Consider the following 13630-nt stretch of genomic DNA (forward strand, 5'->3'; position numbering starts at 1 on the left):
AGAAGCTTGCCAAGAGATCTATTAACCATTTCAGTTCGACCATCAATCTGAGGATGGTATGCTAAAGAAAATGACAGATTGGTACCCAATTTCTTCCAAAGAGTTCTCAAAAAATGACCCATAAACTTGGAGTCTCTATCAATGACAATATAGAGAGGTAGACCATGTATCCTTACAACTTCTTTGAAGAAGAGACCTGCAATATGAGATTCATCATTTGTGCATTTACATGGCACAAAATTATCCATCTTTTTGAGCCTATAAACAATTATAAAGACACTATCAAACCCCCTAGAAGTTTTAGGCAAACCAAGTACAAAATCCATACTAAGGCTTTCCCAAGGCCTAGTAGGAACCAGTAAAGGTTGATACAACCCAGCATAAGTAGAAACTCCATTTCCCCTTTGACAAATGGGACAATTCTCCACAAATCTTCTTACCTCTGCTTGCATCTTAGGCCAAAAGTAGAACCTTGATACCTTCTTCAAAGTTTTATCCAAACCAAAATGACTGCCAAGGCTGCCATTTTTCTTTTCCCTAATGATATTCTCCCTTATAGATCATTGAGGAATACATAGTTGATGCCCCTTAAAGAATAATCCATCCTACAACATGAAATCAGGAAACTCAACATGAAAGGAATCAGAAAAATTAGTACATACATCATACGGATCCTTAAAATATTTATCCTCCTTATACATGATCTTAACATAATCAACACCAACACTTTGACATTGGATTTCTTGGATAGTGAGTACTCTCCTACTCAAGGCATCTACAACCTTATTAGACACACCCTTCTTATGTTTGATAGTAGAAGTTTAAGGTTGGATTTGTTCAACCCACTTGATATGCCTTTGATTCAACTTCTCCTACCCATTAATAAAACTCAATGCATGGTTATCAGTATAAACAATGAACTCTTTTGGAAGAAGGTAATGGTACCACTTTTTAAGTTCTTGTACCATATAAAAGAGCTCCAAATCATAGGTTGAGTACCTTTTCTTAGCCTCATTCAACTTCTTTGAAAGGAATGCCATCAGATGCCCTTCTTGACTAAGAACTACACCCATTTCCTGCTTGCTTGCATCACATTCAACTGTAAAAAGTTGATCAAAATTAGGGAGCCTCAAGGTAGGAAGTTATATAGCTTTCCTCTTCAAAATCTTAAAGGTTTGGGATGACCTCTCTATCCATTCAAACCTGCATTTGATTCCTCCTTTTATAGTGTTAACAATTGGAGCACAAATATGACTAAAATCCCTGATGAATTTTCTATAAAAAGAAGCCAATCCATGAAAGCTCCTAACATCCCCTACTATCCTAGGTGTCCATTTTTAAACATCCCTTATAAACCACAAAGCCTAGATACACCAACTCAGTTTTCATGAATTCACACTTCTCAAGGTTGATTACTAGTTTCTCCTCATGAAGTTTCCTCAAAACCTGATCCAAATGATTCAAATTCTCCTCCTTGGACCTACTAAAAACCAAGATTTCATCAAGATGAACAATAACAAATATTCAAATAAAGTCAACCAATACCTCATTCATGAGGCGTATAAAGGTGCTAGGTGCATTTGTGAGCCCAAAGAGCATCACCAACCATTCATATAAACCCTCATTTGTCTTAAAGTCAGTCTTCCACTCATCACAAAGTTTGATTCTGATATGATGGTAACCTGATTTCAAATCAATCTTTGAAAATTAGCAAGATCCCCCAAGATAGTCCATTAGGTCTTCATCCCAGGCATAGGAAACCGGTACCTAATTGTGATCTTGTTAATGGCTCTAGAATTAGTGCACACTCTTCATGTTCCATCTTTTTTTGGTGCCAACATAGTAGGTACAGCACATGGGCTTAAAATCTTCCTAGTCAACCCCTTGTCTAGTAGTTCTTTCACCTATCTTGATATCTCCTCATTCTGTTTGGGAGTCATCTTGTAGGAAGCTTTGTTGGGTAAGGTTACACCAGGGATCAAATCAATTTGATGACTGATTTCTCTGATTGGAGGCAAGTTATCAAGCATTTCTTTGGCTACAACTCCTTCATATCTATCCAACATGGCTTGTACTTCACTAGGAACCTCTCTCTTTGTACCATTCTCTTGTTGAGGTTTATCCTTTGGGTATAAGACCAAAGCATAGCCTTGGGTCTCTTCTTGCTTAAGGCCATTTGAAAACTCTTTCCCACTAATCATCATGACACTTGGACTAACAATCTTCTCTTCCCCTTGACCAGGTAAAGGCTCCATCCTAAACTGCTTACCATTCTTGGAGATGACATACATATTATTTTACCCATCATGTTGGTCTTTGACATCATACTACCAAGGGTGGCCTAATAAAAAGTGACAAGCATCCATAGGAAGGATATCACACAAGATCCTATCCTTATAGTCTCCTAGTTCAAAATCCACCCGATTTTGTTCATCTACCACTACATGTTTGCCCTTGTTAAGTGAAGACACCCTATAAGAACTCACATGTGATAACCTTTTCAAATTTAACTTCTCTACCATTTCCAAAGCAACAATATTCTCAGTGGATCTAGAATCTATAATCACCTTAAAAACCTTACCATGAGACTTACAAGTAGTCTTGAAGAGTGACTTTCTTTGTGGTGGCTCCTTGTATTGGAGTACCTTCAATAACACCCTCCTTAGCATGAGGCTTTCTCCATCGAAGGTGGGACTTGCATTCTCCATTGGTGAATTGACACTTTGTCCATCATCCTCTTGCACAAGTTTATTCCTTCTTTCTGGTCCATGTGAACTACAAGCTTTCTCTGGGCATCTACTCATGGTATGACCCACTTGGTTGCAATTGTAACACTTGCTAGTGAAAAGACCAAGACCTTTTCCTTGACTTCCTTGCCTACCCCTACCAAAAGGTCTTCTTCCTCCTCTAAAGCCTCCATTCTTATTGTTGAACTCTCCATTGGACTCTTGTTGGTTAGAGTCACCATTTTTAATAGGAGCATTTCTCCCTCCATAACCACCTCTACCTCTGAAATTCCTTCCTCCCCTTCCTTTATTGTTTTTCTCTCCTCTTCTCCTTATCTTATCTTCCACTCTTAATGCCAATTGGAAACATTTGTGCATAGTATCTAGAGACATGATGTTGATCTCATCTTGAATGGTTTGCCTTAACCCATTCAAGTATCTAGCCACCTTCTCTTCCTCTTCTTCATGCTTCTTTGACCTAAGGCTTAGTTTGTGAAATACTTCAGTATATGCATTCACATCCAACTCCCTTTGTCTAAGATTTTGCAGCTTCTTGTACATTTGAATCTCATAGTCTATTGGTAGTAATTGATCTTTGATTTTTCTCATCATCCTCTCCCAAGAGGATATCTTCTTCTTCCCTGTATTCATCCTTTCTTCTTGCAACATTGTCCATCACATCAAGGAAAACCCCTTGATTCTAGACTTTTCTAAAATCACTCTTTTCTCCTCAGGAACTTCTTTGTAGTTAAAGTGGTTGTTGAGTGCTTCTATCCATTCAAGCACATCTTCTCCATTCAAACTACCGCCATAAATAGGTAGACTTTCCACATTGTCTCTATTTACTGATTTCAAAGCATACAAGAACATCTTTTGATCAGGTGCCATATTCTGAGGGATGGCCTCCTGCTCTTTATTCTCCTCCTCTGATTCATCATCACAAGTTTTGTCCTTTCCCTTGGTCTGCCCAATCTCTTTGATTTTCTCTTCAAGCAACTCCTCTACCATCTTCTTGATGACCTCTGGGTTTATTGCCTTAGGAGGAATTATATCAGTCTCTCCTCCAAATTTTGAGTCTACCATACACTATTCCACCCTTGGTATAGCTCTAATACCACTATGATGCAAAGAGTTTGGTGTTAATGAGCAATTTCCTTAGCTTCTTCTAAGGGTTAACTCTTGGCACCATCCAATGGTCCAATAACTCCAACCTTCCAAAGGTTCTTGATATTGTCCTTTATACTTCCCAAGAATGAACCCACTCAAGACAACATGGTTTCACAAGGAGACTCCTACTCCTATCTACTCAACCCCTAAACCAAGACACCTTACAACTCCAACCCCCTTGCCAATAGGACCTTTTGATAAAATGGTGGATTTATTTTAGGTGTAGGTGTTTGAACATGTTTGACAAGGTATTTTCATTTATCTAGACCTCTTTGGTTTGTTCTTACAAGCCTTTTGTGCCTTTTGTTCTTAGGGACCTAGGAATTAGGGGTACGAGCAATTAGGCCTCAGTTTGGGATTTTTCCTCTTTATCTACCAATCTTGCTGAAAAACCCCTAAAAAAAATTGATATTCAAGTACCCTTTTTGACCCTCTAAAGGATTTTAAACTTCTGCATTCGGGTTTTGAGTGCAAGTCTTCAAACCCTATTGTGCCTATTTTAGCCTAGTTAGTCGGTATAGGGGTTTTAGGTCTCAAAACCTTCACCAGTAAAATGGGAATAAGATTAGGGATTTTTGAGAGGGTATACACATTTCTAAGGGTCCCCTCCATGCAATTTTTGACGACCGTTTTGTCCACTTCTCCAAGGATTCAATCAATCCTTTACTGCACAGACTTGGCACATGGATAATGTCAAGTCTAGGGCATCACTTCAAGAGTGCAAGGTGAGATCTTCTACTTCTAAATTAAGTAAATAGTCTAGTATACATGTTAATCCAACATTCCCCTAGGTTTCAGACCATTCCCATTGAGTAATGTTGAATGGTGGCTCCTTTTACATCCAAACACTGATTTTTGGGGTTTCTACCATGCAACGAGAAAGAAAATTCAATTACTCCTCAACTACGGAGCATCAAGACCTCAAAACTACTTCAAATGAAAGGTGATTTAGTGTTACAACCAATTAAAGACATTATCCCTTCCATATGTCTGTACAAATCCGTACCAAAGCCAAGAACAGAAGAAAATGCAGTAAAATGATAGTTTCAGAACTGTACGAAATATAAATTTCATTCAAAGTATCAATCTAACCTTTGGGAATCATTCCTCAGGCTTAATTCCTCAGGCTTAAATAAGGCCAAGGAATCCTTCCAACCATCTCCCAATGTACAAGTGCAACCAACTAGCCGTTGGGAAACCACAACTCAAATATTTGCAAAATTGCCTATGACAACATAACAACGTTTGACAAATTATTACATCACACACTTTCCTTCACACAAAAGGTTATAAAGTGAACACAAAACACCTCTAGGACCCCTAGACACCAAAAACATAGATAAATTTCCCATACAAGATGTTTGACCAAGTACACACCTTGGAGCCTCAGGGCTTATTACATGGCATTGGTAGTATTACCATATCCATTTAGTACCTACACAAGAAACCTTCAAGGCAACACATCATGTTGCATTCAAACACATGTTGGAAAGATGCTAGCATGTGCACCTTTGAGTGCCCCTGCGCCAAAACCTAATCAATCACCTAGCTTTGTTTATAATCTCAATTACACTTTGGCAAAAATCAACTCAAGTGAGCAAGCAATTAGTCATTCATCAAGAATTAGAGCAAAAATGAATTCAAGCTCAAGTATTGAAGATGGCATCCTTTATCAATTTTTTATGAAGACATTATACATGAAACCCTAAAACCTTTGTGTGAAGGTCAAACAAAACTTCATCAAGGTATGAATTATTGTTACAAGTGTTCCAGCCTTTCCCTCAAAAGGAAAGCATTTTATTATAATCTTTCATTACATTTATCAATTTAATTTTATGGCTAATTCCAAAACTAAGGTTTGACCAAAGGTAAACCCCTATTTCTAACTTATTTCCTATATTTCCATGTGCAAGGATTAAGTGTAGAAGTTTTACTCAAGGATTTTGGCAGTGTTGACAGTGACAAAGAGGTTCAACTTTTGATAGTGGAAAATTTGGAGGACCGAGGTGGATCTATTCTACCCGGTCCCATAAAATCAGGACAAACTTTTGGTTATAGGTTCTAAACATCTTTTTTTGCCTAGATCTCAGTTTGTAGCTCCGTGGGATATTTTTAGCAATCTATTTTCGACAATTTACTTCAATTATTCATACTTTTACCCTAATTTTATAGTTGCATTACAAATTCAACTAAGAAAGACGGAACCATTCCCAATAAAGGCAAATCCAATAAAAATATCAACTCTTTTATTATTTGGATTTAGGCTAGATATGTTGGTTTCTCTCATCTTTCAATGTATTGGTGTTAATTAGGCTACTTAGTGGATTTACTTGGTGAAACCCTAATTCCAAATTTTCACCACATCACATTTTGGTTAACTCGACATATTTCATGCTTAATTATGGTTTTTTTTTCTTATATCTAATTTTGTATGCATTTTAAAATTCAAATTTGCACTCACAGTTTTTATTTTTAATTGAATTTCTAAAATTTAGAGGTTAAATTCACAAAAACCCTAATTTTTATACCAAATTGCATTACTTAATAATAGTTTTCAATTTTGGCATTCAAATTTCCCTCCTTTGTGAATGAATTTTACTACCATTAGTCCTAATTATAATATTCTTGTGAGAATAATTTGTATACTTAAGTCTTCCCAAGGTTTAAACACTAAGGATATGGACCCTCGGTTGGACAACTTGTTCCATGAAAATGTTGGTGTTTCCTTTAATCCAACAAATGACATCATTTAAATCCATTCTCCTCATACTTCTCATGATGTGGACGAATCACTAACTAGGGTTACTATTGACCAATTGGAAAAGATTGACAAAGAATTTTAAAATATTCAACAATGATGAGTCAACAATACCCTAAAAGTGAGGTAATCCCTTTTCTTCAAGGATTAAAAGGAATGGTGCAAAGTAATAAAATTGGTGTTTATTTTTTGTGTGGCTTGCTCATATTATTGACACTAATATTATGCCAATCAAATTTTGTCCAGAAGTCCTTGGTTACTCTCAACCTACTAGTCAAGTCAATCATTCCATTCATATGCCTACATCCTTGCCTAGTGTGCCCGCATTTAACTCTTATATCATGACTAATTCAATACAAAATGTTAATACTACATATGATATTCATGGGGGTAATCCTATTAATCAATATTTTTATATACCTCCTTCCTTGAGTCTTCTATTTATTTCACAACCATCTCCCATACCAACATACCCCAATGTTCCACCTCCTTATTCTCAACCTCCACCTACATATAACTATGTTACTCATCCATCACAATTGAAATTGCCTAATTTTAATCAATCCACCGAAGAAATCATCAATAACCTAGCTCAAACTATTACATCCCTATAATATCAATTGTCTTCCATTACTCCATCCAAGTTCAATTTTCCCAAATTTGATGTAGCGAGCCCACTATCTGATGACATTGTCTATGTGGTTCCCCTAAACATATAAAAGTCCCCCAATTTGTATAATGGAAAATCTGACCCCTTTACTCATGTGAAGACATTCTATTACTTAATTTTAGCAATTGGCCAATTGTTTCATTCAACAATTTCAAAATAATATTGACTGATTTGATTCATTGTAAGCAATGAGTTAAAGAAAAAGTGACTAATTTTATTGGTAGATATAAAAGTTTGCATTCTCAAATTTCTTATCAAGTTCCAGATCATGATATTAAAAGAATTTTTATTGGTAGCTTATAGAAATAAAATAGTGATAAGCTTCTATTTTCTAAGTTTACTTCCTTTATTCAATTGTATGCAATTCTTCATAATTATCAACTTCAAGTGAGTCAATTTGAATCATCCTCTTCAATGGTTTTGGTTGATAAGAATGAGGGTGCTCAATAATTTTTTATGAATTTTAAACCCATCAAAGGTTACCTCGAGATAAATGATAACTTCAAAACTCAAGTGGAAGCCACAACATCAAGATTGACCACTTTATCCAAATACTTTAGGAAACAATTAAGTCCTCTTTTCGAGTCTTTGCATAATATAATGTTGAGGTTGATAAATGATAATGCATTTAAACTTCATCCCATAAATCTAATTGAAAATTTTAAACCATTACCATCATACGATGAGCCTAAATCCTTTTGTCAATATCACCGTCAACCTAGCTATGATACTAAGAAATTTAATACATTGAGGAACAATATTCAAGACTTCATTGATTATAATACTATATCTATAGTTGGTGTGAATGGAAAAGGAAACAAGTCTCTAGCTTCTCCTAATCAAAATCTCCAAACCTTCATTAATCCTTTGTCTTCTCACTCTACTAGTGTTGTTGAATCTGAATCTCTTACCTTTTCTCCCAATGAACTTGGTGCAAAATCTAACAATGTTGTAAATATTGTTGACAAACCTACAGTTCCAAAAGATCTATACATTACTTTTGATCCTAGTGAGACTATAGTTGCACCTAATGGCCCATTATATATCATTGTGAAGATCAAAGACAAACTCTCATGAGCGGTTCTCATTGATCTAATGTGTATGGTGAATGTGATTACTAAAGAATATCTTTTTATATTACAATTATATCAATAATATGTGATAAACCTTATTTTATGTTTAAGGTATATGATGGTTTATCTTGGCCTACTATTGGTTCTATTACTCTCCTCGTTGAGGTTGGTACTAATTTCTTAGAAATTATTTTTTAATTATTCCTACACTGGATCAATTTTGTATGAAGTTGGGACATCTTTGGCTCTATTCCATGAATGATATCCCTTCTATAATTTATCAATGTTTGAAATTCACTCATAATGTCACTATCATAATAATTAGTCATAGCATTTACGAACACACAACAAAGCATGAAAATTTCACCCTTGATTATTTTTGGCCTAAACAACCTAAAGCTCTTAAGCCTTGAAGTGACATGCTTTCCTTATCTTACCAAAAGTAGAAAAATGAGATGATCATTTCCTCAACTAAGCCTATAGATCATATACCTGTGGATATTCCTCCTCCTCATTATGAACCCAGTATTCTTCCTAATCCTTCTATTTCTCCTATACATGCCTCAGTTTTCCCTACTACATTTTACAAAGGAAAGCGCTTGACATATTCTATATCTCAACCTAGTAGGGGTTTATTTTGTTCCTCCCCCTTTAAGGGAAGAAAAAAATCCTATTCCCATTGATTCTCAACCTTCACAAACCTTGGCTAAAACTAAAAGGAGTCATTGTGTGACAGAAGGACAATGAAGATGTCATGCCAAGGGTCGTGAGCTTGCTTCCCAACCTATTTCCTCCTTGAAGACACCAAATGTTGACTTGATCCCATTTTCTAGCCTTTGTCTAATCTTAGGGACAAAGTTCAAATCAAATCATCAAAATTGAAAATTCTTAACAAAAATGATGGTTCGAGTTATTTTCGTGTTAGAGATCCTGTTGGTATTTTAGTATGGTTTTTTCATTGATATCAACACCTACTGAAACACTAGCACTTTGGAGATCCAGCAGCATTCACCGGCAAGCAAGTAACTATTGCACAGTTATTGATATAATGTTCACCGACAGGATATAATGATCACCGACACTTGGAATGATATGGAAGACACTTGGTAATGTCAAAGACATTATATGGACACTTTGTTTTAAAGAATTAATGACTGGTATAATCATACTTACATATTTGCTATTATCGACAAATAGGTCCAAGATTACCTAGGGTTACACCAACAGGTTTATCTTTTCCAGATCAGCGTGGTATGCTATGAAGATGATTTATTATTGTTGTAAATGCATTAAGCTGACATGTTTAATCGGTTATTGCATCAGATATTATATTGATTGTAAAATGTTTTTATTGTAATATCTTGTAGAGCCGACCTACTAAAATTGGTCTTAGGTTATGGTATAAATGCAAGATCTTATTTGTAAGATCGAATGTGGAATGCGAAAAAGAATTGTGTGAAGGTATATGCGAGATTAAGCAGAGGTATACACAAAGATATCATTTGAAGGTGAAGCTAGGTTTTTGTAGAAGCATATCAGCATTACACCGGTACTGAATCGAGCATATGAAGATTCTATTTTGAGTAGTACATTCTTATTGGATTTAACCATCCAACTGTAGTCAGTGGAACTCCCATTTTGTGATTGAGCAGTGAGCTCTAGGTTGTTGGCCTTTCTGCATGTGCAGACCCCATTTATGTACACTTACTATCTGTAGTAGTATCATCTGATTATGGGTAAGGTTTCCCACCATGGTTTTTCCCCTTACAGGGTTTACACATACAAATATTGGTGTTATGTGTTGTGGATGACTTTGTATTTATGTTTCATGCATTAATCTTTATCGGTATAACAATTTACTGTTAACACTATCTACCGGCATACTTAACTGGTTTACCGGTATCAAGCATTAAGTTGGTTAAGTGGTTTTTGGTTTGAATTTATTAGACAACTGATTCATCCCCCCCCCCCCCTCTCAGTTGTCTCCATGACCTAACGGATCCTATATTTACTAATCTAGATTACGATATGGTTGATGATGTTGTCCATCTTAACATTGTTGATTTTAATGATTCTCATGATATGTATGATCTAAAGGTTTAATCTATTAAAATTTTAATTTACATTTAGAAATTATTTTTATATGGGTAGAATTATAATTAATTAAATATTTATAAAAATATTAAAATAAATAAGTTAGAATTATTTTTATTATTATTATTTTTAATTAAAATAATAATAATTAAATATTGGTTTTAAGGTTAAGTTTATCATTGTATTTTATTATTTAAATTTTAATTACGTAGATTAATTTATAATTATAATTATATAAGTTTTGAACTAAATTAGAATTATAGTTATCATTAATTTCAATATTGTAAATTAATTTAAGTAATATTTTGTTCTATAAAATTAGAGTTAAAACTAAGCTATAATTAGAGTTAGATTTAAAATTATATAAATTATTATAATTACATGATTATCTAATTTTAGGGTTCTAATATATATAGAATATATTTTTAAGTTATCATTTATTAGTAACTAAAGTAATCATTTTCTCATTTTCCAAAAAAAAAGAGACCCTTTCCTCACAAACATCCTCAATAAAGGAAATCGAGGGACATGCCAAATTAATAATAATAGAGGGTGAACCCCTTCGATAGGCCCACATGGAAACCTTTCTAGCATCATTACTAGGCTCATCTTCTCAATTATACTCACCATTGAGAGGGGAAACCTCTTGAAACACAAAACCTTCATTGGTCCTAGCCACCAAAAATTCTTAGGAGCTAAAGGGGGAAGAATAAATCCCCTAGGGAAGCCATGAATGGATGGAGTAGAGTACAGACCCTCCTTGACTAGAGCCTCCACATTTGTAGAATTATCTCTATCCTCCTCGTTTGACAAGCACTCGTGAACATATCTTGAGGAATTTGTAACCTCCAAGCAGGCAAATAAATGGGATTCCAACCAGATGTCAAACAACAACTCATCTTCTTCATTAGCAGAATAATCCCCATCACTATCCTCATCCTTTGAGTTCCCCTTGTAGGCTCAAAAACTTATGAGATCTCCTCCATCACTAGAAGCTAGAGTTTTTGCCTCCATCGGCTTTTTTCAAATAATATTATAGTTATATTTATTATTATATATTTTATAATTTATAATATATTATGTTTATATTTAATGAATATTATCTATGAAATTGGTACTAAATATAATGTTTTTATTTTTATATAATAAATATAACATAAATATATTTTATTATAACATAAATATATTTTATAATAAACTTAATATAATTTTAAATAATATTTATATAAAATATTTTAATTAGTATTATATGTAAAAACTATGGTATATATTAATTATATTTTTATTTAATAATATATATTATATACAACATAATTTAGAATATATATATTTAATTATTATATGTGTATTCAAAGGATTTTTATTCCTCCTTGTCCATGGGTCTTGACTAGTCTCCTACTACTTCTGAGGAGATATCTCCTACCCCCCCATTAGGGTCCTTTTCACTAGTCCATAGGGCTTCTACCCCCAAACCCGACTCCCCTACTCTGGATGAGAAAGTATCTAAGATGGCTAAGGTGGTTGAATGACAAGATGCGGTCATATATTGGCTCACCTCCCAATTGAGAGTGGCCAAAAAGAAGATAAGTAGGCTTGAAGTGGTGGTTGAGGTTGAGGCTTAGGGTGACAACTAGGCATTGGGAGGATAAGGATGAGAAAGTTTGGAAGGCCGCCAATGATATGACAGAGAACTTGGAAAAATGGAATATTGTTGAGGACAAGCTCAAGGATCTTAATGAAAAAATTTCTCAGAGGGATGACAGGAGAGCTATAGTTGAGCTAAAGGAAAACCATGAGATTTTGAAAAAGAAAGTCAAGGAAATGACTGCTCTAAGTTAGGAAGTGGCAATGAAGAATATAACCTCTCTGCATGCCATATAGGAGGAGATAGAATGAAGAGAGGTGAAGAGGAAGGGAGACCTAGAGTCCCTCTCTGTGGTGATAGAACCCCTCACCTCTATTGTCAAGGCCACTCTAGATTCAGTCAGTCTAGCCTCGAGGAAGGATTATAACAAAAAGTTTTTTTTTTTGATAAATTTAAAAATATGTGCAATGAATGGCAGGATGATAATTCCCAAACTTAGTAGACCATTCCTTTGTGACTTTGGTAGGTGGTTGAATGTTGTTTATTTTTTTGGTTTTGTGCTTAGTGGTTCTTTCCTAATCATTTATTGGGTTTTAGCATGTTTTGGTCTTTTGTGTTTTTTGGTTGGGTTTTCTCTTTAATGAATATGTAAAAGTTTGGGTCTATCCTCCATTAATTAATCAGAACATAATTTAGAATAATAAATATAGTTGATATATTAATTCTATATAAGACAAATAAATATTAAACATATATCGAATATATCTAATATAAATAAACTATAATGTTCAAGTAAAAACAAGTCATCTAGAAAACACACTAGTATTGATGTTTGATTGGAATGTAATAAAATTTTAATTTGTCTCAAGTTTAAGGAAATATTATGGAAACAAATTGCATGTAAATCATTATTTAACATATTGAAAAACGAGGGAGTGATAACATCTCTTTCCATTATGTTTTGATTAATGTCAATCATTTTTTCCACCCATTTTGAAGGACAAAAATGAATAGAAGAAAATGCTTTTGTCTTTTGTTAAAAAGATCAACAATAAAGAACATCTCTCTCTCTCTCTCTCTCTCTCTCTCTCTCTCTCTCTTTATATATATATATATCCCTCTCTCTCTATATCTCCGTATATATCACACACACACACATTCCTTGTTCCCCCTTCCACCTTCTCTCTCACCAAGGTGTGATTGTTACTTTTATAATAAGAATAATTAAAAAGTATTCAATTAATAATGCTTTGTTGTATAATTTAATAGTATTGACTATTTATTGTTATGAGTCTGTATTATGAGTTTGACTGTTTATGCATGTTTATGGATATGTTTATAATTGTCAAGGGGTTCAAAATGAGATGTTTTCACATTTTTATGATTACATGTATTTGAGGTATAAAAATTAACACACCTTGAATTAATCAATCAACTAATAGAAAAAATTGCAATATAATTTTTTAGGTCATTCAACATTGACACATCATATTTTGAGATTAAAAAAAAATTCAATCTTTCCCAAACCAAAAAAAAAGTTAAATAAAAAGAAAAAAA

Source organism: Cryptomeria japonica, chromosome 8 (genome assembly GCF_030272615.1).
Source record: "Cryptomeria japonica chromosome 8, Sugi_1.0, whole genome shotgun sequence".
Classification (NCBI taxonomy): domain Eukaryota; kingdom Viridiplantae; phylum Streptophyta; class Pinopsida; order Cupressales; family Cupressaceae; genus Cryptomeria; species Cryptomeria japonica.